The sequence below is a fragment of the Chinchilla lanigera genome, unplaced genomic scaffold, assembly GCF_000276665.1.
Source record: "Chinchilla lanigera isolate Chin_1 unplaced genomic scaffold, ChiLan1.0 scaffold00096, whole genome shotgun sequence".
NCBI classification, from domain to species: Eukaryota; Metazoa; Chordata; class Mammalia; order Rodentia; family Chinchillidae; genus Chinchilla; species Chinchilla lanigera.
In genome coordinates, this window is record NW_004955497.1 from 1464175 (window position 1) to 1476733 (window position 12559).

General features: G+C 39.8%; 1 pseudogene; it reads right to left on the bottom strand.

Annotated features, from left to right (window-relative positions):
- Nucleotides 1-5573: 5573 nt before the first annotated feature.
- On the bottom strand, nt 5574-8908 carry LOC102009965 (annotated as a pseudogene).
- Between the last annotated feature and the right edge of the window lie 3651 nt (nt 8909-12559).

Consider the following 12559-nt stretch of genomic DNA (forward strand, 5'->3'; position numbering starts at 1 on the left):
TTTTCAACAACCACCATTGAGAATAGTCAATGATTATTTAATTGATCACTCATGCAGAGCTCTATTTGTTTTCCCTAGAAACCACTTCGAAGAAACCAAAGTATAGTACAACAACCATTGATAATTTCCTACCATTTTTGTCTGTAACTCACTATTATTTGTCTATTTGTTTTCCTGAGAAACTATCTTGAAGATATCAATAGGTAAAATAACAACAATTGATAATGTCCTACCATTTGTCTGTAATTCAGTGAATCCCCCTACTGCTATGTTGTCCTTCTTTTGCTCTTTTAAATAAATAAATAAATAAATAAATAAATAATTTTAAAGTTTAAAGTTGAACTTTCAAACTTTTCAGTTGAAACAATAAACAACATCCTAGAGCAGAAAGAGCGTGTCCTTTTCACCCCAGAATTTAAACTGCTGAGTTATTTATTTAAGCTTTTAAACTCCTCAAGTTGACACAATGTATCAACCACAACAATCCACCTGTATCAGTCAGGGTTTTACTGGAGAAACAGGTATAACACAGGATGTACAAATGTATAAGAAATTACAAGATTGGCTTACGACGGTCAGCCAGAGAGTTGTATGAGGAAGAGTGCAGAGGGTGTCTGCACACTGAAGACCGAAGGAATCAGTCCAGGGTCTGGAGTTCACTGCAGAGTTCCGTGCAAGTCCGTACCAGGAGGCCAATGAGTCTGCAACAGAAGGCTGAAAGATCCAAGGTGGAAGCTGAAGAGTCTGCACTAGAAGCCAGGAGACGAAGTCCAAGCTGAAGGTGAAGACTGGAGCTCCTCCAAAAGGAATGGAAGTTCCTCTGTCCTTCTTCATTTCCCTTTTATATTGTCTAGGTGAGATACACCCTAGGGTGGCTCCTCTACACCCTAGAGTGTAGGATTGCTGAGCCAATTGCTGACCAAGTTTAGTTATGCTTCTAAACTTCTCAAGTTGACATAATCAATCAACCACTATACTACCCTTTGTCAACTTGGTAACCAGAGACACTTTTTTTGTCTTTTTGAAACAGGGTCTCCCAATGCAGTTCAGGCTGGCCTTGAGCTCACTTTGTAGCCCAGGCTGGTCTTGAAGTTGCAACAATCCTCCTGCCTCAGCCTCCCAAGTGTTGGGATGACAGGCATGTGCCACCACACCTGGCCAGACACATTTTTAAAGCAGTTTTTAAGGACATTATTTTTATCATTTTACAACTTGGACATTATAACACAGGTTTAACAATCCTTAAGAACCAATATTAAATCTATCAACATTGTATTACAGGGGCTGGGGATTTAGCTCAGTGGCACAGCGCCTGCCTGGCAAGTGCGAGGTCATGAGTTCGATTCCCGGTACCAGAAACAAACAAACAACAACAAAAAAAAAACATTGTATTACATTAGAACCATAACATTTTGCCCCTGGCCCCCCAACAACTCATGCACATCACTTTATGCAAGAGGCATTTAGTCCATCTGGAAGTGTTGTCGAAGTCCTAACAGTTTTAGCATTGCTGAAAAGTCCAAGTATCAAGTCTCTTCTGAGATGTAAGGCAAACTCTTAGTTGCAAGCCCCTGTATAAATGAAAAGTTAAACACTTTTAACATTTAGCTGCACAAAATAAGCATTTTTATTCCAAAAGTTACACATGGGAATACAAAGGAATGGGACCAAAGCAAGTCTGACATCCACCAGTGCAAACAATAAGTCCACATCTGTAGGTCCACATCTAGCATCTGAAGCAATCTGTGGCAAACTGTGAACTCTAAAGGGCTTGATGACTCTACCCCTATAGCACTTTTGGTGTGTACCGCTCCCACGGATTTTTTGGTGTTGGCAGGCTGCTTTGCTTCCTCTTTGCAGTTTTTCTTAGATAATCCACATTTTTGGCTTTTTCTTTTTTTAACCTTTTGAGGTCTCTACTTCACTTCAAGCTTTTTATTCACAGCTTTATACGCTTCCCGCTTTACAGTCCGGGTGGAAGCCTTTTAACCTCAGAACCCTTGCATTCTGTGAGCACCAAAAACCAGAGCCACGTGGATGATGCCAAGGTCTGCTGCCACCTGCTAGCTTTTTCTCTCTCTTGGCTGTAGGGGTCAACTGCCTGAATCACTGAGCACTCTGAACCTGATTCTGGGGAACAAATTTTTAATGCCACCAACATTTTGGAACCTGGTGTGGCCACCACTGCCAATCTGGAACATGGCACTCTGGGGCTTTTTTTTTTTTTTTAAGTCAAAGTCTTTCACTTTTGCAGTTTTGATGCTGCAAAGGGTGGAGATTTGCTGGGTTTTTCTGATGCCCTCAGGTCATCTTTTTTATTCTGTTGTTTCTCCTCAGCAATTAAGATCTCTTCTATTCTATCTTTATAGTCTACAGCTTTACTGGAGCTTTTTTTTTTTTTTTTTTTTTGGCCAAACTCACAACATTGTAAATCATTCTGATGTACTCTTTGTTCTTGATTTTTAACATAAATCTGGCTAAAACCTCCCAACAATAGCCACACCACAGCCTCAACTTTGAACTGCCTTTCAATTGTTTTTGCCAGATTAATCAGTCTGCCACCCTTAATTTTAGTCTCAGACAAAGTCTCTGGACATGAGAGAAATGCAGACAAACTTTTTGCCATGCCATAATATACACTATCTGGAGTCCAGCACACAATGCAGTTCTTTTTTCCAGCAGAAACCTCCTGAGCCTGGTCTTTACCAGTAGGATTTCTACCAACTTTACGGTCTTCTGAGCTCTGACCAGAATCTCCCATACAGAACAGCTGAAGGCATTTTAGTACTTTCTCAAAGGTAAAATATCTGAACCTTTCTAAACTTTTCCTACAAACCATTCCCAAAAGCTCTTGAACCACATGGTCAAGTACAGTCACAGCAACAACCCCACTCCTGGTACCAAATTCTGTCTTGGTTATTTTTGTTGTTGCTGCTGAGACAGAATTTCTGATGCCCAAAATTTAGGAAGGAAAGGTTTAACTAGCTCACAGTTTGTGGAGGTTTCAGTCCATAATCAGCTGGCTCCAAGGCAGGGTGGCATGGCACAGGGGCAACACTTCAAGGTGGCATGAGACAACAAAAGCAACAAAAACAAAAAGGAGGAAGCAAGCCTCATTTTTCTCCTTAGATTGTATATTGGCTATCTGCCCACTTCCATACCATCTCCACACCCTCCTCTTCCACAAGCTAAAGATGTTTATAAAGTGAAGACCCTGGCTCCCTACTAAATTATTTTAAAGTTTAAAGTTGAACTTTCAAACTTTTCAAATTGACACAATAAACAACATCCTAGAGCAGTAAGGACATGTCCTTTTCACCTCAGGATATAAAACTGATGAGTTACTTAGTTAAGCTTTTAGATTCCTCAAGTTGACACAATTTATCAACCATAACACAAGTATACTGCCCTCATGATCCAGTCACCATCCAAAACTCTACCTCTGTAGATATGAGATTCTGGAGGAAATTCTAGATCTAATCCATAACAAATATCAATCCAGAGATTCAAGAAGCTCAGCAAACACCAAAGAGAGTGAATACAAATAAAATTATATCACAGACATGTTCAAACTATTAAAAATCAAAGACAAAGAAATTGTTTAACCAGGGTAAAAAGAACACGTTATTTTAACACGAACATTAAGACTAACAGCAGACTTTTCAGCGAAACTATGGAACCAAAAGACAATAGAATGACATCTTTAAAGTGCTAAAAGGCAGAGAAATCTGCCAGCCTAGAATTCTATCTTAGTAAATATATTCTTTAAACTTTAAAGACTTTTGGATAAACAAACTTTGAGAAAATTAATTATAAGCAAGCTGGCTCTACAGGAGATACTAAAAGTGCTTTGATGGGTGAAAAGGAAGTGATTGTAGAAGGAAACATGAAATAGCAGAAAGAATAAAAGGCACCAGAAAGATACAATCATATAAGGAAGAATACTGACTATTTAAAACAATGACATTAATAATGTCTTGTGGATTTTTTAACATATAGAAATAAAACATAAGACAACACTAAAAAATTGGGATTGGGTGAGGTTCTTCTATCACTCAGATAATGCCAGACTGTAATAACTCAAGCATGTATGTTGAAGTCTAGGTTTTTCCCTAGTGGGAGCAAAGAATGTATAATAAATAAGCCAAAAGTTTGTATTAGGCAGCTGCCCATCACCATAATGAAGTGCCTGAGACAATTAACTTCTAAAGAGAAAGGTTTACTTTGGCTCATGACTCTCAAGGCACCAGTGAAAGATCAAGTTGCCCATTGCTTTGGGCTCTTGGCAAAGGCAGAACATCATGGTGGAAGAATATGGTTAAATAAAAAAACATCCAAATTATGATCCAGGAAACAAAGTTTGAAACAGGAAGGGGTGAGGATCCCACAAATCCATAATCCCCTTCAGGGATATTAGAGTTTAGATCCAAAATGGCACCCAGAGCCTCATGTATCTGGAAGGTGATTTGATGATGGGGGCATTATAGTTGACTTACATTAGGAGGTGAGGTCTGGTCAGAAGAAATCGGTCACAGTGAGTGGGACCTGGAAAGTATAACTCCTTTTTCAGCTCCTCCCTTGCTCTGTTTCCCAGCTTGCCATGATGTGAGCAGCTTTTCTCCACCAAAGGCCTTCCATCATGGCCTTCTGCCTTGGAGTCAACTATGGACTCAACACATGAGCCAAAATATCTCCCTCCTTTAAATTGTGGGTGTCATTTATTTTGTCCCAGCAACAAGGAGAGTGACTAAGGCAAACAGCACGCCTCCAATAACCTAAAGACCTCTCACTGGGCCACACCTCCTAAAGGGCCACAGCACTTCCCAATAGCACCCTCCTGGAGACCAAGCCTAACACATGGACATGCATCCAAATGATAGCACAGTTCAACTAACAAATATAGAAAGAATGACCAAAAAAATCACTATTTTGAAACCAGCACATAGAATTTGATCAGACAAGAACCAATAGAAGCCAAATCAAGTGGAGGAAGGTTTTATGTTGGGTAAATGTGATAAAGGATACTGCCTTACCCAATGACCAAAGTAAACATGACCAACAATGGGATGGATTGAAACTATGCACCTCCTGATGTGGAGTACTGAAAGGACACAAGATGTCCTAATTAATATTCCTCAATACTTATCATCAGGAAACATCCCAAGTTGATGAGAGTTCTACAGAATAACCGGCCCAATCTTATCAAAAATATTTACAGACAATAAACCCTTTTATTCCAAACCACAAATAGTGAGCAGGTTGCCACAACTATTTATGTTTCATTAAAATCACACAAAACCTAGGTACAAAAGCACCACTGATTATTGCTCCAGAAAAACTGCATGAAAAATTCAAATATGCACAGTAAAAACACCACAGTATGCACAGGACTAAATTCTTAAAGCAGGTGAGTGAAATGCTGAATCAATTTTATGTACAGCTTCCAATATTAAGATGGAATGTATTTGGATTGATGACAAAGGAAAATATTCACTCTTATATAATATGTATGCCAACTAGTAGAGCCCTAAAAAATTAATATATACATAATACTCAGTAAAAGTAGCTTTTCAAAGTTGTCCCAAGAGGTTCACAAAAATCATCCCCAACTTTGTGACAATTCATTATCCCCTGTTATCTACAAATTCAACTTCAGTTTTTTGTGCCTTCTTTTCTAGCTTTCTGTCTTCCTCCTTCTTCCCTTTTATCACCTATGTTAATCTCTGTTCCAGACTCTTTCTTAGTAGATGTTTTTCTGGGTTTTGGTTCAGGTTCTGGTGGAACAGATTTTGTGGACAATCTGGCAGATTGTCTTGTGCATTCCTGTTTACTCATTTTGGAACCATCTTTGCTGTATGTATTCTCTGGAGACTTTCTCTTCAACAGAATGACTGTGGGTTCAGTGGAAAGTAAAGCTGGGACTGCAGGACCCATGGATGCCACCTTACCACACTGCCGCTCACGTCCAAACTTCTCAAGAATTAAGGACACAAAAGCCAGAAAAATGTCCGAGGAACTATTTCAGATTAGACTAAGGGACTGCATGTCAACAAAAGGGAATGCATGGTCTCAAACCAGATTCTGGGCTGGGCATATGTGTTGATGTGTTTTAAAGATATGATAGAGATTATTAATTAAATTTGAATAGGTCTGTATATTAGAAAACAATGTTATATTTATAAAATTTCTCCATTTTGGTAATTACACTATGATTACATAAGTGAATGTCTTTGTTCCTGGGAAATACTTACTGACATATTTTGGGACAAAAGGTTCTGATGTTTGCAATTCAACAATTCAGTGGTTCAGGAAAAAAGTACAATTATAAAAAGGAAATGTGAAAATATCTTAACAACTACTGGATCTTAGTGCAAGGTATTTGGTGTTCTTTTGTACTAGTCTTACAGCTTTTCCATAAATCAGAAATTATTTCAAGGTAACAGTTTCTAAACAAAACTAATGGAAAAAATAAAGCTAGTAGAGGCTAATACATAATGATAAAAATTCTTGATTTAAAATTGCTGTGTTATGCATGCCTGTAATCCTAGCATTCTTGGAGGCTAAGGCAGGGGATCACAAATTTAAGGCAAGGTTGTCCAACTTGGTGATTTAGTAAAACCCTATCTCAAAATAAAAAAGGCCTGAGGTTAGATTAGTGAGAAGGACTCAGATTCAATCCCCAGTACCACCCATCTTGATTAATGCCAAGAAGGACAAGTAAAGGAGAATTAAAGGATTAAAGAGCAGATGGGCAAAGAGAAAACAAGAGCAAGACTGAAGGATTTAGGATCAATTAAATCAGTAATTGCATTAGTAACAGCATTAGTTTGTTTTTAATTACTGCAGTTAAATACCTGAAGCAGACTAACTTTATAAAGAAAAGAAGTTTATCTATCTGTTAGATTTGGATGTTCAAGATTAAGTCACCAGTATTGGTTTTGATCTAGTGAGAAGCTAGAGTCTCAGAATCTCTTCCAAGGGTGCACCTCCCCTCCCTCAAGGAACTTAAAAGCCTGCCTCTGAGATTCATCTCTTAAAGGACCTGCACCATAATTTCCACACTGAAGATCAAGCTTCCAAGATGCAAAACTTTGGGGGAGACATAAACACATCTGTGATCATTAATCATGACACATGAACTTCACTGGACTAACAAACACTAGAAAATTAGTAGAACATGCTCCAGGGCTTGTTTGGGTAGATCTTGAGTTCATGGCCTTGGACTCTAAAGATGGTCTCTTGCCTGAACTCCTCTGACGCCGTTCCTCTGCACTGTTTCTCAGCCACCATGAGTTAAGGAGTTTGCTCAGCCACATCTTCCCACCATGATTTTCCTGCCTCAGAGCCATAGTCATGGCTGACTATGGACTGAATCCATCCAAATTATGAGCTAAATTAAACCTTTCCTCCTTTAAATTGTGATAGGTATTGTGTCATAGCAATGAGAAACCTGACCAATATAAGAAATTAGTAATAGAGAATTAGGGTTATTGCTGTGACTGTACCTGACCATATGGTTTAGAAGCCTTTGATTTGTGGGAGGACTTCAGAAAGGTTTGAAGATGCTGGCTAGGGAAGCCCTAGAATGCTATAAACTGAACCTGATGGGAGATTCTGGTTAGAAATCAGTAGACCACAATGCTAATTGGAATACAGACAGTAAAGGTCAGGCCCATGAACTTTCAGTTGGGAACAAGGGCTCCATTAACAGCTGGACTAGATGCCACTTGTATAATACTGTAACAGGAAATTTGTATATATTTTCACCACGTCCTGAGCTACTTTGGGGAAAACTAAAATTAAAGGTAATGCACTAATTAATGTGATCAATTTCAAGGCAGCCCAACATTCAGGCTGTAGCATGACTAATGCTAATTGCTTTTAGCCAAATTTACAGTGAGAATCAAAGACAGACTAGAAAAAAATTTAAAAATTAAATTTTAGCCTAGAAGGAACCATGTATAAAGTTGGACCCATAAGTGACTTGGGTGTTGAAAAGATTAGTGCCACTAGAAAGAAACCAAGTACTGTGTACCAAGAAAATACGAAAGATGTTTTGAAGACGTCTCAGAAATCAGCAAGGTTCTACCCATGGCTGGCTCAAAAGGATCAACCTTTGTTTAGAGAAGAGAGTCCCTGAGACCTGTCTTCAAGAAGGGACTCTTAGGCCAGGTGTAGTGATGCATGCCAGTAATCCCAGCACTCACAAGGCTGAGATAGGAAGATCACTGCAAGTCTGAGGGCAACCTGGGGTACACAGTGAGTTCAAGGCCAGCCTGAATGACAGAGTGAAACCCTATCCCCCCACCAAAAAAAAGCAAAACAAGGGAGTCTTATGGAGTTGATTCCCCAGGATTCATTTCACTATGCTCAGCTACATACTCTGAGTCTACTGCAGCAATGGTCCAAGAAAGCCTAGTTTCTGCTACTGCTGACAGCAGACCTGGCATTATCCATATGACTGATTTTACCATATGAAGAATGCAGGTGTTGTGGGCCAGGGAGTTTTCCAACCATATTTCAAAGGAAGACCTGGGAGGCCAGGCAAGAAGCCCTTGAGAAGTTGGTGTATAAAGCTGTGGGAATGAAGCTGAAGGTGTAATAGAGACCCCAACAAGTTAAATTTCATGAGTGTAGAATGTCTTTCAAGGAAAGCATCAGCTACAGGCAGTGAGGGGAGCCAGTCCAGGAGATAAGTTATCTCCTGTGGGTTCAAACTTGCAAGGCTACAGGGGTAGAGGCACCCAAGCTCTTTGGTACTCACATTTTACCACCACATCCCCCAAATGCCAGATAGGGAGCTCAGGACTTAATATTCATGCTGCTGTGTTTTGGTCTTGCTTTGGTGTAATTGTCTCCTATCCCCCAGTTCCTACCTTTTTGGATAAGAATGTTTATCCTGTGCCATTGCCCCTTGGGACTATGTAACTTGTTTTTTATTCTTATAGATGTTCACAGCCAAGAGTTTGCCTTGAATCTCAGAAGAGATTTGGAATTGGATTTTTAAAAAAATACTGAAATGTTGAGAGCTTGGGAAAGAGATCATTGCATTTTTGGTTGTACTTGGAATAGTTGTATGGTTTATGTCTAGCTGTCCCCCTAAAGCCTCATGCAGTCACAGGCAGGGCTTTTTCAGAGGCAGTTGGAGCTACACTGCGTGACTGATTCATGGTGCAATGCAAAGATTAAGATGCTAGGATTAAGACTGAGTGATTACTAAATCAATCCATTGATTGGTTTGGCACCATCCTAATACTGGTATTGTAGATAAAATATAAAATATAAAAAGCCGCTAAGATCTCTTGCTTGCTTTTCTACATTGTGCCCGCCATGAACGGTTTCTCCTTTATGATGCTTGTCTGCCATGCCACCCTGCCTCAGAGCCAACCAACTATGAACTGAAACTTCTGCAAACCGTGAGCCAAATAAATCTTTCCTCCCTTAACTCTGGGCATCAGTTGGGGACCACGAATTACAAATTGAGTCTAGGAGACATCCATGCTTGTTCTTGCCTTGCCCTTGAGCCAGAGTGGAACACGGAAACTTCCCACTCTTTTCTAGTCACAGCTGGAAGCCCCAGGGCTAATGACTCTGTGGCCCTCACAGGGGGCCCTCACAGCAAAATAATTCCTGCTGGAGGCAATAGGCATCTGAGGAAACTACAGTTTCCACATTGCCCCAGTCTTGTCCTTGTCCTTGCAAGAATGTTTTGATTTTCCTAGCCCACTGTGGTCACCATTACTGTTTGTGGAAACACACACTGCCCTTCACCTACTATCCTTGACTCAGACGTAATAAATAAATACCAAGAGTCTGGCTGCCTCGTGGCCTTTTGCTCCCCAAGAACAACTGGTCATCCCAGATCCCTGCTGCAGCACTATCCTATCTCTTGCTCTCTTTCTTCCTGCCATGCACCATAACTCCAGTCAGGAGATTGGAATGCACTGCAGAGGTCTCTAATAGGTGTCAGATATTTTGTCTTAGCAATAAGAAAAGTAACTAAGACAGTTACGTTAGGTGAAAAAATGAACTTGTTACTGTCTTTATTTGCAAATTATGATTTGAAGAGATGTTTGGGAGCAAGTTTGAAAGGGGTGAATTGTGACCCTTAGTCCTGATATATTGACTTCATTGGATTAAAGAAACACCTAGAAGATCAGTATTCTCTTGGGTGTGTCTGAGTGGGCCATGGATGTATGGCTTTGGGTAGTGCATGCGGTCCCTACCCATTCCTCTTTGGTGCCATTCATTGTTCTCTCCCCAGCCACTGTGAACTAAGCCACTCTGCTTCACCACGCCCGTCTGGCATGATGTTGCTGCCTGGGATCCCACTGACTATGGACTGAATCTCCTTAAACTGTGAGATAAATTAAACACTTCTTCAAGTTGTGTCAGGTACTGTATTTCAGTGAGAAAGCTGATCAGTACAATATCCAAACCATAACAGTAATTATAAAATAGTAAATAAAATTATATTAGTATTTACATAAGAAGTAAATGCCAATTATATTAGTAATTAGTACATAAATGTAAATAGGATAACTTTTCCAATTAAATAACAAAGATTATCAGACTATTAAAAAATAAAACCAACCAATGTTACTCATAAGAGACAAGCTTTAAATATAAGGATACAGAGAGGTTGAAAAAAAGGATATGAGAAAGATATTTTCTACACAAAGTGATGTAAAAGAATAAAGGAGTAGTCAAGTATGTCAAAAGAGGTAGAAAAAAATCTAGTAAGATAAAGAAACTTCACTTTGGCAATAGTTATATTTTTGGTCTTTTTGAGGCAAGGTCTCACTATGCAGTTCAGGTGGGCCTTTAACTCACTTTGTAGCCCAGGCTGGCCTTGCTCACAGCAATCCTCCTGCCTCAGCCTCCCAAATGCTGGGATTACAGGTGTCCATCACCATGGCCACTTATATTATTATTATGACATTGTTAAGTCACTGGGATGAGATAAATGCCCAATTGGAGTAGACTGAGAAAATAGGAATTGAGGTTTTGGGACCAGAGAGTAAAGACAAGTTGGGATGCTTTGCTGTGAAGGGGAGCAGAGAAATTAGATGGTAGCTAGAGTAGGACCTGGAGTCAAGAAAGGGTTCTTCAATGTATCAGAAAAAAGGTGGTATGTATGAACTTGATTGCAAAGTTGATGATGGAAAACAAATATAATAGCTCTTGTGTGTCTATGGAATATGTCTCTATGGTATGTGTATGGAGGGACCAGGAAGAGAAAAGAGATGAAAATTAGTGATCTTAGAAAAAGTGAATAGAGCTGGGAAAGCTAATAGGTCACCTGTATTGATTGCTATTAGTCAGCCTTCTGTTGCTGTGACAAAATACCTGAGATAAACCATAGGGAGAAAAGGTTTAACTAGGTTCAGTTTCCAAGGTTCAGTCCACAGTTACTTGGCCCTCTTTTGGCAGCACAACACGTTATGGTGTGAGCATGTGACAGAGGAGGCCTGTTTTCCTGCTGGCAGCCTGAAAGCAAGGAGAGGAGAGACCAGCATCCCCTTGAAGAGTACACTCCCAGTAACCTAACTTCCTCTCCTCAGGCCCCGCCTCTGAAAGTTCCACTGCCGCCCAATAATGCTACAGGCTGAGGCCAAGCCTTTGACCCATGGACCTTTAGAGGGACACTTATCCAAACTACACCAAATGCTAACCTTAAGTTTGTTGTTGAAAATTATAATTGAAAAAAAAAATGAAAATTTGAGTCTAGTCAGCTTAACTGTATTTTTTTTTAGTTAAATTATTTTAGGCAAATATAGCAGAGGAAAAAAAAGCAAGGTACTAAGTACAGTAAGACTGTGGTAATACAGATCCTACATCTAAACTACACAGGAAAATACGAACTCAAATGTGGAATGGTAGGGTTAGGGCTGTAGATTGGTAGTAGAGCACTTGGCTGGCATGCACAAGGTCCTGGGTCCCATCTCCAGCACTGGTGAAATGCAGTAATTGTGAAAAATGGTAGGATAAGGCTAGATGAAGTCAAAAAATTGTGGGAGTGGAAAAGAATGTGATTGTGTCAGGACATTTAAAATTAGCTATTGGGATTAGTTATTAGCTATGTTGAGACTGCTGGTGGTAATGCCTTGGATATGGTCATATGGTTTGATATTTGGTATGAGATAGAAAAAATAATAATTGAAGCTAAAGTAGTCATGTAGAAACCATCTGTGTGCAGCTGAAAGGTAGTGAGAGTGATAAGCAGGAATAGTGGTGGGTCCAGGCGCTAAAATTATCTATGAACAAAGGAATGGCCAGAAAGATGATAACAATGACAGCTCCAGGTGAGAATATTTGAGAACAATCCTCAGAAGAGACAAAGGTTTGGGTAGTTACATCAGCAACCCAAGAAGGTAAGCATGGGAGTAGCCAACCACACGTTGGCTTTTGGGGTCCTGGTGCCTATGAATGGTTTAAAAGACTTCCTGACAGCTTGGTTCATGTTGAATCTTGCAGCTGTTCTGGTCTGGAGTGGCTGAATAAACCAGAGGATGAAGAAGAAGAACCAGAGAGCACGTAAACCAAGCTTGTGTGACTA